General features: G+C 34.0%; 1 long non-coding RNA gene across 1 annotated transcript; it reads left to right on the top strand.

Moving 5' to 3' along the window:
* Nucleotides 1-359: 359 nt before the first annotated feature.
* On the top strand, nt 360-875 carry LOC124419827. Its single transcript, XR_006940835.1, has 2 exons — nt 360-651; nt 730-875. It is a non-coding gene; the product is annotated as an uncharacterized LOC124419827 (long non-coding RNA).
* Nucleotides 876-14,535: the final 13,660 nt, after the last annotated feature.

The following is a 14,535-nucleotide window of genomic DNA, read 5'->3' as shown; positions in this document are numbered from 1 at the left end:
ACAACACAAAGAGCATTATCATACTTCAGCTCAGTAACCCTGAATGATTGCATAACCCAAAAACCCAATAAATTTCTAGAAAAATCTAAAAATATTTATTTAAGAACAAAATTAAAGAATGCGAAGAATATGAATAATAATCCAACATTAAAAAAAGATATACATAACGCACATCAAAAACATGTTGATCATGGTCACATTAAACCCAATTTAGAAATGATAGATCTTCAACAACCTAAAATTTTTCACATTTATACTATTGTCAAACCCAATCACATAATGACAATTGTCGAGTCTATTTTAGAGAAACTTAGAACGACAATAGTTTAATTGATAATTTATATGTACTGATCCTACTCTATAAAATTAAATACCCTAAAAGAGTAATCGAATCGGATGATTAAGTTGTCAAACCCAAGAAAGCCAATAATCAAAACACAACCCAATTATTTCATCAACCCAACCAATTCTTATAATGAATTATTTATCCACCCATTATTAAACCATAACTAACATTCACACTAACCCACTCATACACAGAAAATGATCCTGCCCATGCAGTAAAAAAGGGAACCGAAATGGATTCGGATAGAAGATACTACCCTAAACCCGAATGTAACATATGCTGGATTTCCCAAAGGAAAACCTTAAGTATTTTGCTTTACATGTCTCCACAAACACACACATTACCCGCATATATACCCCGTACTAAAGTCTATTTCATTCCAGGTCTGTCATGGGGGGGAGGATGTTCACACGGTGAACAAATAGTACCCATTTTACCCAACACTTTACCCTCAGCATCCCATTACTGGTGAATTCAACTGCAGCCAACTTCAACTGCGATTGGTAAAAAAAAGAAGAGAAGAAGTTAAACAAACAACATCAAACAGTGAAAAAACCAAAAACCTAAAGCGGCATCATCAACCTTTAAAACCAAAACTTAAAACTAAAACAAATGAACATAAAACTTACCTAAAATTAAACCTATAATTTGAACCAAAAAAAAATACATAAAGATAAAATAAATAGTTAAAAGACTAAAATTAAAAGAATAAAACCTACTCTAAATTTAAAAATATAAACTGTGAATTAAACCCTCAACTAACCCTAAATTTATAAATAAATACATATACACGTTTTATAACGTTTTTAAAATATAAAAAAGGAAGTGTATTTTATTTTACCCCCTTTATTGCACATACCCCCGAACCCGTCTAAACACATCGAAAGGCGAATAGAAGCCCGATTTTTCATAATGTGACGTTGATGGTAATTTTTATTACATATTTGAAAAAATGTGTGGCTCGACTCACGAAAAGCCGGGTAAAATTCAGATATTTAAATCCGAAGCATGGAATTTGCATACGTATTTCCCTTCGAGATTGTTCAATCTTATAGATTAAACTTTTATATTTAAAATAGAAAACTATGCATGTGGAATAGAAAGGGATTTAATTATTTAAAATAGATTTAATTATATTTAAAATAGAAAACTATGCATGTGAAATAGAAAGGGATTAATTTATACAAACAATAAAATGTAACAATAAATTAGAAGTTGATGTTGACGAACACACGATCAGAGCATTACTGGTGGTGCAACAAATGCACAAGTATGTTGCATGTGGGTTGTTTATGACCAGGGAAACCAAAATATGCAAATGCATGTTTTTTGTGATGCGTCGTATGGACTCATGGATAAGATATTAATACGTTTCAAATCAATTTGAGAATTTTGGCATCGATTTGTTAGAGCATATTTTTGCATATTTTACCCATAAGAGCATAATTTTGCATGATTTGACTTTTTAGCATATTTAAGGCATATTTTCGAGTTTTTTGGGCATATTTTACTCTTTTAGTGCATATTTTGATGTTTTTGCTTTTTTCGTTTTTATACATTTTCAATTTTCTTTTCAAAACTTTATTTAAAAAGAATAAAATTCTTTTTTTATTTTTTTTAAGTTTTTAGCCTATTTTACAATTTTGAAAAAAAAATACGTTATGTTATAGTTTTTTATTGAATAAAACATTATATTTTAAATCGGACATAAAACCGATTACTTTTGATTTCATGAGACCAATCCATATTTATAGTTTAAAAACTAATTATTGGAATTTATGACAACACCGATTAAAATGTCAGTTTAAAAGCTATGAATACAATTGGAAGAAATGTGTCAAACTTTGTCGTTTGAAATATGTTTTTTGGGGACCAAATGGTTTCATGTTATTTTTTGGTTATCTGAACGTAAAACGGAATTCTATTATACTAGTTCTTCAAACTAGGAGATGAAACATTTATAAAAAAATGTTGTAGGATATAGAATATGACATTAAACATTTATTATTTCATTACAATTTCAGTCTTTTTGAGCTCTTCAATGTTAAAAAATAAAGCGCTTAAAACACTTTTTTTAGAGCATGTTTTCGGTTTCCCTGTTTATGACCATACATTAAATACATAATTTATGAGTTTAATGTTTTCTGATAAAAATATTCCCCCTGCATAGTTTTTATAACTTATAAGAATTTTATTTTAGTTTGTAAGAATTTTTGTAAATAAATTTTTGTTAGTTCTCTATCAACCTTAAACAAGATCGGTCGTTTTTCCCTTTCTTTTCCTTAGTCACATTATGGTCTTGGTAACTATCTTCCGATGCATTATTAGTCAACTAAAACTGGGGGAGGACGGGAATATTATATTCCCCGCGGACCAAAAAACTGAAAAAAACAACATAGAAAATAAAAAGATGAGGGTAACAGTGCAGGGCCTAAATAATACAGTAGCGGCGGCAAGTGTTGATCCACTCGCTAGTTACGTGTCGTCGTCATCCTGCAATCGTGAGCAAAACGTCAAGTGTACAGCATGTCATTGGCAAAAACATAGGGGTGAGAGAGATAATGTTCTTGGAGAAAGCTTTGAGCTACCACAGCCTTTAAATATGAGGTGAGGGTTCCGACTATGAATCCTCAGATGATAATAACAACACCATTATAGCAAATCCGAAAAAAGGATAAAGTAGAAAAAATAGAGAAACAGGTGAGTGATAGCATAGCTATACTACCTATTACTAAGAAAGGGCTATCTGGAGCACGGAGGAGGAAGTTGAAAAATATGCTTTAGGAAATCAAAGTTAGTCAATCCAATGACACTCTAAAGGAAAAATCGGACTTTCTCACAAGATCTGAGGCAAGAGTTGACAACTGAAAATAAACCTAAGAAGAAAAAGAGCTCCCCGTCTTCTAATACACAGTCGAAGACAGGCCATACTTCACTCAAAGGAACCTCAAGTCAGAATCCTAAGAGTAAGGGTGACAACGCCAAGAAAGATATTCCGAAGACGACCACATCGGCGAAATCAACCTCGAAGGTACGGGTACCTCAAAAGAAGCCCCGAAAAACAATGGAAGAGAGGCTAGACAGTGGAAAATGAAAACAGCCGCCACCTTACGCCAAAGTTGCCAGAAGAAGACTCCGGGACGATCTCTGCTATGCACTTTACGATGCCGGTAATCTGACAGGCAAAATTCCAATATACCAACAGATTAAGGTAGAAAAACAGGTGAATAATAAGATAGTGGACCACGCAATCGCTGAACTCAGCTGCGAGTTCAGCATGGGCGTGATGTTGATGAGGTTGGCATCTCACCAATGTGTTAGCACCCTAAAGAACTTGGTGGAAAGTATCCATTCTTTCTAGGACGGCGCTAAGCTGGGACTGGCAAAGAAGAGCGAACATCCTGTGTTTTTAAAGTCCACTGTCTACATAAAAGGATGGGGCAGTAAACTGGGTAATGAACGTAAACTGGAAATTCTTGGTGATCAATGGGACTTGGCTGTGGAAAAATGGGACGTCTTTACAGGAAAGAAGAACCTGAGGGAACTTTATTTGTAATAGGCATCTACAAGAAATCTATTTCTGGTCTTGCCAAGAATAAAGGTACGGCTTACTTCGCCTCTAAAGCTTTTATATTCAAAATTGGGAAGGTGCCGATTGGAAGGGCTGTTACAACAAGCCTCGAAAAGGACACTAAAGTAACTAAGAACACATCATCAGTAGCTACTACTGATAACGTTAAGGAGTCAAATTCTAAAAGCGAGAAAGATACCACTAACTCGCGAAAAGAAGGTGCTGCTGTCTTTTCCAAACGCCCACGATAAGAACACAAAAAAACACCTAAGACAATACCCAAAGCATCATTAGCAAGTACTGGTAATTTTGAGGAGTCAAATCCTAAAAGTGAGGCGGAAATAACTCACTCGCCAGGAAAGAAAACTGAAAACTGAAAGAGACTGCTCTTCCTATGCCTGATAAGAACACCGTAGTGCCATCAATGGTACCCACTACATCAATAGCCACTTCAGGTTACCCGGAGAAGTCAAATCCAACGAGCGGAGAGGTGATCACCAATTTACTAGAAGTCTTTCGATTCTCCGACACTACCACCAACAAAAGAAAAATAAGAAAATGGTAATAGGTTGTGAATCCAACTCCCACCATGTAGCTTGGGGTAGTACAAACAGCAGTCGCAGAGGACAAGCCCTCATGGATTTCCTTAATATAGATATAACTATAAACGAAATTCAGGAATGGACAGGTTCTGAATACAGCCTTAAGCTGGGCTCAACCGAGAGGCCTCAATATTAACCCGGCAAAAAAGGAAATCTGTCTTTTCATAAGACAAGACAAAATTTTCTACGTATACCGAACCATGCTCATAGACAAGTAGATGCTAGTGACAGGCAAAGTTAAGTACTTAGGTGTAATCCTCGACCGAAAAATTAATATGGAGACACCACATAGAGGATAAGATCAATAAGGCACATCGGTGCTGGGCGATATGTAGAAGAACTAAGGCACTACTATAAGAAATTGGCTTTATAGAAGTGAAATTGAACCAATTCTAGCTTATGTTATAATAATCTGGTTTACTGTGCAATATCAAACTACTACAGGGAGTTCAGCGTAGATATGGCTTGGGTATAAGTGGTGCCATGTGTACTACTTCAACTAAGGTTCCACCTATTAAAACATATTTAAGATATGAGGCGGCGCAGATAGTCCATCACCACACTCTATCCGGCACCCGGGGACCCGCTCGGTAGGCAAAACGGGAAAACTCTCCTAATAGATCTTAGTGTTATAAACGAATTAAAAACAAGTTAGAGTGCTATATTCGGCTGTGCCGAATCTTAAATACAATCCACCAGCTACTTCTATATTATAACTTTTCTAATTGATCAAATATTTGTAGAAATAAGTTTTCTCATGTCTTTAATAGAAAAAATCCCAAAAGATAAATATTTTACAATTCGAAGATTTATTGAACATTATAAATTTAGTAAATTTTTAAAAGGGACCTTATATGGAGCTATGGTCAATTATGTACCGATCCGAGGAGCATTTCACAATATTATTTCCCTGTATATGAGCAACACTTGTGCAAAACTTTTTATGGATATCTTAATTTAGTAATGAGTTATGTGCGTTTAAGTTATTTTCGGGAGGGGACCTTGTAAGGGAGCTATGACCAATTATGGACCGATCGGAAAAAGATTTCATAGTAATATTTCGATATGTGAAAACAATGCTTGTACCAATTTTATATGGATATCTTAATTTATTAATGAATTATGAGCGTTTAAGTGATTTTCGGGAGGGGACCTTGTATGGGAGCTATGACCAATTATGGACCGATCCAAAAAAACTTTCATTGTAATATTTCTGTATATAAGAGCAATACTTGTACCAAATTTTACATTGATATCTTAATTTAATAATGAGTTATGTGCGTTTAAGTGATTTTCGGGAGGGGACCTTGTATGGGAGCTATGACTAATTATGAACCGATCCAAAGAAACTTTCATGGTTATATTTCTGTATATAAGAGCAATACTTGTACCAAATTTTATATCGATACCTTAATTTAGTAATGAGTTATGCGCGTTTAAGTGATTTTCGGGAGGGGACCTTGTATGGGAGCTATGACCAATTATAGACCTATACTAAAAACCTTTCATGGTTATATTTCTGTATATAAGAGCAATACTTGTACCAAATTTTGTATCGATATCTTAATTAAGTAACGAGTTATGTGCGTTTAAATGATTTTCGGGAGTGGACCTTGTATGTGAGCTATGACCAAATATGGACCGATCGAAAAAATCTTTCATTGTATTATTTCTGTATATAAGAGCAATACTTTTTCCAAATTTTATATCGATATCTTAATTTAGTAATGAGTTATGTGCGTTTAAGTGATTTTCGGGAGGGACCTTGTATGGGAGCTATGACCAATTACGGACCGATCCAAAGAAACTTCCATGGTTATATTTCTGTATATAAGGGCAATACTTGCACCAAATTTTATATCGATATCTTAATTTAGTAATGAGTTATGCGCGTTTAAGTGATTTTCGGTAGGGACCTTGTATGGGATATATGACCAATTATGGACCCATCCAAAAAATTTTTCCTCTGAATAAATTATATTGACATAAGATTTTAACTTATAAAATTTTGTGAAGATATCGACATTACGACGGAAGTTATTAACAGAAAACCAAATTTCCGGGAATATGTAGTTTTGTATGGTATATGAAGTTGTGGACCGATTCTGGCGATTTTCCACAGAAATTAAGTTCTTGTGTGGAAACGAATGTATGCCGATTTTTATGGAATTATCTTGCATAGTTTTCGAGAAAATTACATCAGAATGTGTAAAAAATGCTTATTTTTTCGAGGTTGTTTCAAATTTAGATTCATAACTTTTCCCGATGTGAACCGATTTTACCCATTTTCAATACAAAACAACTTAGGAAAACTAAGAACATTTTGTGTGAATTTGGTTAAATTCTATTTCTTCGTTTTATCGTGAGCGTGTTTTACACAGACAGACGGACACAGCTAAATCGACTCAGTATTTAATAAGGACCCAGAATATATATACTTTGTTGGGTCTCAGATGAATATTTCTTGATGTTACACACGGAATGACAAAGTTATATATACTTAAAGAAGAAGCATATGAAACAGGTGGCAACAGTAATAGGAAAGGGATTTTTTTTTTTGAGAAAGAAGAAGATGAGATAAAAACAAAAACAAAATAATTAAAACTAAAATTTGGTTAAAACTTAAAAACTAAATATTAAACGTAAAACTTAATGTTAAAATCTAAAAATTAAATTTGATAAAATTAAATTGCTAAAACATAGAGATTGCTAAAATCTTTACATTAAATTTTGCTAAAATTTATGACTAAAGTTTAAGGCCTAAAACTAAATTTTGTAAAAATTAAAATTGTATTTAAACTTAAAAACTAAAATTTTACTAAAATTTTGGTAGCTTTTGTCTTAATACAACTTAAATCATGTTTATAACGATGAAATGATTCTGATTTATCATTTAATATGAATGGCTAAATCCTAATTTAGCGGCTGTAAGTAGGGTGAACAAATGTTTGCAGAGAAGAATCGGGATGTCGAGGGTGTAAGGAACCTCCGGTTATTCCGGGTTTGAAGCTGGGGTAGTTCTCAGTCTAGTCCAGGATTCCTTTATATAAAATTTTTAATACACTCTTTCAAATGTTCTTTTTTCTATCTCTCGAGCTTTTATGCTTATGCTTTTAATGTATTTTTAAGTAATACTTATATCACTTAACACGAACTTGTCTCGCTGGCCGGGTTGTAAACGTGTGACGCGTGTCGGCGTCCCTCCAATTCTGGCCTCTAACTCCTACCTTTGGGAATTTCTAGAATGTAGATTCTAGAGATTTTCTCTTGTTCCTAACTTTTCAGACTGTAAACTTCCAGGAAGATTTCTATCGCTTTTGCTTGCCTACGGTTTTCTTCTAGAGTGTAATTCTAGAGTTTCTTCTGGACCCTAATTTTCCCGAGTGTAAACTTCCACGGAAAATGTTTTAAGGTTTTTGTTTGTCCACTGATTGTAAACCAGAGACCTAATCTTAGCCTTACTGTGTTTCTTGCTAACCTAGCACTGCCCCCTGTAGTTTTCTTACCGACACACACGTCTTAGCTGTTCACTTGTCTTCTCTCTTGCTGAATATATTCCCTCTCTCTGGCTGAATATCCTTCTCGTTCTCTCTGGCTGAATTCTCTTTGCCTGAATCCTTCTCTCTATGTCACTGTTCTGTTATTCTGTTGGGCTGAATTGATAGTTTTTTATCTGAGAAGAAACAAACACACATTGGCGGATGTAATCCGCCCCTTTGATGGATGTAATCCATTGCCCACCAAGTCAAACACTGATGCAATAGACATTTTATGTATTTGTTAAAAAAAATAAAAGAAATTTTGGGACTCTAAATGGCAACATTTTGAGACCTTACACCCCCTCCTTTCTTCCCGGTAGACAACGGACTGTTACCTTACCTGCTGCTGAGACCCGTATTCTATATGACTTACCCCTCACACACATTTTTCCTCTTCTCCACCGTAGCACAATCTCCAACATCACTTCCTCCGAAAGTTGCTCTTTATTCCCACATTCGACGGAAACATCCTGGGCTACGTTGGGGTAGGCTTGTGGTGAAAGAGTTTCTTGGGATGGAGGGGTTTGCTGGGTCATCGCTTGATGGTACACCTCCTCCAAGCTTCCCAGGCTAAAGAGAGCATATCCTTGTCAAACCCACTAAGGCAGAGCTCGTCACTGAACCACATCCTGTCGCTATGAGCTAACGTAGCCGTCCATTATCCCGTTTCCGTTCCTGGTGTTACTTCATCGTACAACGCCGCAGGAAGTCTCGGTTCTCTTTCTTGTACCAAAAGAGCGGCGCTATACTGGGTTATGTCTGACTTAGCCGTGTTTATGGCTAAGTGTATTTCTGGGATTACCTCGTCCCATGTATTCTGATTAGATCCAGCATACTGTGCGATCATGGTCTTTACGGTGCGATTTACAGTCAGAGGGCAGTCAACAGTTGACGAACACCAATTTCATTGAGGTATACATCTTACTGGTGAACTGGGAGCCATTATCGGTCATTAACATCTTTGGTACACCGAAATTCGCTAAGATTTTTTCTTTAAAAGCTTTACGTTAGGTTTCCCCTATAGCTCGACGCAAAGCTACTAACTCTGACCACTTGGAAAATTTGTCCGTGAAAACTAGCAGCATCGTGTTTCCATGTTTTGACCTTGGTAGAGGGCCTACAAAGTCTGCGCAAACTATAGACCATGGTTCTTCTGCGATACGTGACAGCATTTGTCCTGCGGGGAACAGTTGGTTGGGTTTATGCTGTTGACATTTTTCACAGTTTCTGACATAAGTACGAATGTTTCTGAACATTGCGGGCCTATAATATTTCTTTATAACACGCGCCATGGTTTTTCTTATGCCTAGGTGACCGGCAGTCGAGGCGTTATGGTTTTCTTGCAAGACCCTCTGGCGCTGGTATGAGGGGACACACAGCTTCATCGCACGTCGGGAGGTGACGATAAAGTTGCTCTTCGAGAATAAGGAAGTCTAGGAACTGCTCTTGCTCTTTGCTTATTTCATCTCATTTTCTTTTCCACCAGCTGCACTCCACTGGCCTGTCATGAATAGCTTGGCACACATTTGCCGAGTCACGGAACAGGGCGTCTGCCACCACATTAAGTTTTCCGCGGCGATATTGAATATCAAAACTATATTTTTGGAGCTATAAGGCCCATCTCGCTATTCTGCTTGAGGGACTCTCAATCGAGTTAATCCACTTAAGTGCAAGGTAGTCCGTCACGACGATGAAATTATAGCCTTCTAAATATGGCCGTAATTTCCTGATGGCCGACACTATCGCCAGACAATCATTCTCGGTCGCCGAATAATTCATTTTAGCAGGGTTTAATCTGCGGCCAGCATACGGTATCACCTTCTCTTGACCTTCAAACTTTTGGGTAAGAACAGCTCCTAAGCCGTAATCACACGCATCAGTCTGAAGAGTGAATTTCCTCGAGAAATCGGTGCAAGTTAAAGCTGGGGCTTTGGTTAAGAGTTTCATCAAACGCTCAAATATGTCCTATTATTCTTGGTTCCAACGAAAGTGCTTACCTTTCTTTAGCAACGAGGTCAGGGGATGTACAATCTGTGAAAATCGGGGACGAATCTTCTATACCACGAAGCTTTTCCGAGACATTTACTCTATCTAACGTTCTCTGAAACGTCGCTGGAGCTGAAGGAATATATATTTCCTTATAGATAGCGGAGTCGATTTAGACAAGTCCGTCTGTCTGTGTGTATGTTGAAATCAGTTTTCAGAAGACCCCAGATATCTGCGGAATCCGAATTTTCAATAATTCTATCGAAAATACGATCGAATAAAACGCTATTTAAAATCAGCCATAAATAACGAATTTGAGTAAGAATCCGAGGCAACATCTAAAAATTTCATGAAAAATTTACATTTTTCATGCATGCTTATACAAAACAATAAACACAACACAGTATCAAAAAGTAAATTTTTTGTTATTGTGATTTCTTATTTATAAACCATTGGCGGCCAAACATGCCCTTGCGGGCAATGTGTTATTCTCACTTATACACACGCAATACAAATATTCTCAACAACAAAACAAACTATACACAAAATAAAAACAATTTAATTTAGTAGCTCTCTTTATGAAATGATACACACAGAGAATATATTCAAAAGCCATTAAAAATTAATGTATGAATGCTTTTTATAGAAATATCTATTAGACTATTAGACTACAAATTATTTATTTTATTTGTTTAAGCAAATAATCGCTTAAATTGTAACGATTAAACGATCGACTGTTAATCATTTGAGTACCTATTAGATACATTTAATACATACACAAACTATATACATATATCAATACCTACATATGTACATACATTCATCAACCATTTTTACATCAAAATGTACATCAATACATACTTTCATCAACAGATACATATAACAATTCATACATTCATTCTGTTATTCATTTATAGTACTAATAATATAAATTACAGAAATATGTACAACCATAAATTTTTTTCAGTGCAAAGTACACATATTTTCATTTATATTCTCTTTTATATACTTTTTAAATTTCTCTTAATATTGAACCTAGAAACATTAAATTTAGCATGTAGGGCCCTGACTATGTAAGAACGTATAAAGATGAGATTAAGTATGTATTTTTGTGGTAACGGTAGTTGTAATGAAAACGTATTTTAGCGGTATTTTTAAAAAGACAATTTCATAAAGATTACTATTTATTTATAAGAAAATTTCAATATTTGTAGCACAATCTCTGCCAAAATTTTCGCATTTATAACCACAAGCATATGGAATCGTTTAATGCTAATGTGTCCAATCGTTGTGAGACGGCCTTGGAAATTTTTAATTGTGATATCGCAAAAAAGAAGAATTATTTACTATGTTACATGGGTATGGATACATATAACATAAAATAAGATACATTATTACCAGAGGTCCCGAAAAATAAAACGTACAGTGATATTAAATCCATTTTGAGCGAATATTATTACCCGAAACCTAATGAAATATTAGCCAACTACAGATTCCATATACGTAAGCAGAAGCCGGATGAGTCATGAAAGGAATATTTAATGGTTTATGAAAGATGGCAATACATTGCAATTTTGGCACACATCTAAGTACAGCCTTACGTAATCAACTAACTTTGGAAACAGCACTGCCAGAGCTAAGACATATGAATGTGCCGAAAAAGATAGAGAGGAATTGCAACAATCACATCTAATGATTGCCGAAAACCATTATAAAAAGGAATTGTTATCGTTGTGGAAGCAGCCGGGTTGTGAACGTGTGACGCATGTCCGTGTCCCTCTAATCCTGCCCTCTAACTTCTATTTTACTATGCATTGTTATATCTAGCAGAACATTCAACAGTTAAATAAACATCATTCTGTTAAATATTACTTCTACATTAAAAACTACTACATAACTTATTGCAATTTACTCGCAATGGTTTAGTGTATGATGTAATTAACTACACCGCATAACAGGTTATTTGGATATGCAAGTTTTTACATATCCAAATAGTTTTTATTTACAGAAAGACCTTGGATATTGTATTGCAAAGGTCTTACAATTTATGTATCAGAAATATAAATTTGGGGGTAATTGACATTTTGCAGGTATGTATATACGTTGTTGATTGTATAAAGCAATTTGAATTTTGATAGAAAATGGAAAAAGTTTTGAGTGTGTTTATATTTTGGAATTAGATAGAACTAGTTTTAAATTACTGATGAGATCGAAGTAATCGTCATTGTTAATTGGTATTGAGAGTAGTCCTTCTTCGACAAATTTGTGATAGATTACATCAGTGAAAATGCAATTGATGTTTTTTATTTAATCACAAGGTTTTAAGCGATGTCTTCAGACACAAGTCACATCTGCAATTTTCACACACTGAATTCTCACATAATTCACATAAATGTTTGTAAATGTTTTGGGTTTATCTTACAAAATTATGAGACACCTGTTTCGTACTTTTTTAAAATTCAGTGCCTTTTGTGTGTTAAAGAGAGAAAATATATTTTTTTGTATACCATTAAGAAAACTTCTAAATTATCATCTAACTCTATACCAAGGGTGCCCAAGCCCTATGCGCTTGGTACTCTTTTGTTTTTGTAAATGCGCTTAGCTATAGGCTGTGTGCGCTTAGCACTAGTAATACGTTGTTGTTCTTTACAGTATACAAGCAAGAGTAAAACAACAACACTTTCGTATTCATTGCTGGTAAACATTGACGAGACGTAAATTTTGTTTTTGTTTATCGTAAAAAAATTGTTTTAAAAAGCACTTGGAAAAAATGTGTGTTAGTGTTAAATTTCAAACTTACATTATTCGCATGAAAATTATTGTACAATAACTTACAATCTACTCTCATATAATTGAAAACGTTTTAAATACTTTTTTCTATTCATTAAAAAATATATTTGCAAAACAAAAGGGAAAATTATTTTATTTTAACAAAAAATGCAAATCATATATTTTTGCGTGTACGTATGTGATTTTTTTTTTCTTTTTCCTTGTATGAATGTGTTGGTTTTTGCAACAAAAAATCTAAAATAAAAATATGTTTTTCTTTAAATGTATTGGTATTTACTCTTCCGTAAGAAACTTTTGGGCACTCCTGCTCTATACTATTTACTGCAACAAAATATTTGCTATTTCATTGGGGAGAAAAAAGTACCAAAAAGGAGAAAAACGGAAAATTTAATATTATTCAAACTCATTGAGCAAATATATATATTTGAAAAAAATTAATTAATTTTTACCCACAAAATAAGCTGTTAGTGCACTAGACCTATATACATAAAACCAAATTCAGGTAAGTTGTTTAGTACTTTTTAAAACTCACAATTTTTCATTAAGTTAATTTATATTTGAATCATTTGAGTTTTATTTGTGATATACATATATATACACATATATTTAGAGTTAAACACTGCATGTTTAAACACTTACTTCTACAAAATAGTATACTTGCTCCTTTACTTGTCAAGTTTGCATGATTGTACCAGAAATTGTAAAACAGAACAAATTTGAGCAAATAAAAATATTTTCTCTTCACCAGAACTTGCAGGTTTTAGCCAAAACATTTTTTCCTGGCAAATAGAAAAAAATTGTCAAATAAATTATTTGTTTAAAAAGTACATTGAAAACCAAAAAAAATTTGAAATTTTTTATTTATTGAAAGAGAAATTTAGTTTTTTCTGTTTCCGTACTTCTCTTTAACCAGAAAAGTTCTGGAACAAAGCTAGTAATAGCTTTACGAAAAATGGGAAAATGACATTCATTTTAGTAGTACGTGTCATACTCACCTATTTCATAGTCCTAAAGCATTTTTCAAGTTATTTATTTAATTATTTATTTATTTATTTATTTATTTATTTATTTATTTATTTATTTATTTATTTATTTATTTATTTATTTATTTATTTATTTCAAAATAGGGCGCCAACACTATAAGGCTATAAAGGCCATAAAATTTTAGTAAATATTGAATAAACATATACATATATCTAGTTTTTATAGGTTACAATGAGTTTTGCAATTATATTTAAATCGAGTTTGTCGTGTGCACCCTGTAGTAGGGCAAAATTTAAAAAGAAGAAGACGAAAAGAGAAGTTGGCAACGCGGCACAGTGGTATAGGAAAAAAAAAAGAGGGAAATAATTCGGTAACTTCTAAACGGTTAATCCGATTTTAATGAAATTTAGTATGCACAAAGAGGAGGTGTTGTCGAGTTTAGGTTTTGAATTTGGACCTTATAGGCCAACCAGGGGCCCGGCGGGGGGTCCTCAAATTAGGACACCTCGGTTATGTTAAATTTTTAAAACGATCCTATTTCTTCATTTGAGTTCCGATATAAAAAAAATTTCGTATATAGAATCTCCTCATCGAGCACTATAAAAAATATCGTCATAGCAGTAAATTATCTCTTATAGTTTAGGAGATATTCGCATTTGAAAATTAATATTTTAAAATTTTTACCGTTCTTACTTTAGTTTTTTGATAATAGCGGGT

This window comes from Lucilia cuprina, chromosome 4, assembly GCF_022045245.1.
Source record: "Lucilia cuprina isolate Lc7/37 chromosome 4, ASM2204524v1, whole genome shotgun sequence".
NCBI lineage: Eukaryota > Metazoa > Arthropoda > Insecta > Diptera > Calliphoridae > Lucilia > Lucilia cuprina.
Note: the sequence above shows the minus strand (reverse complement) of the source record. Positions and strands in the feature narration are given on the sequence as shown.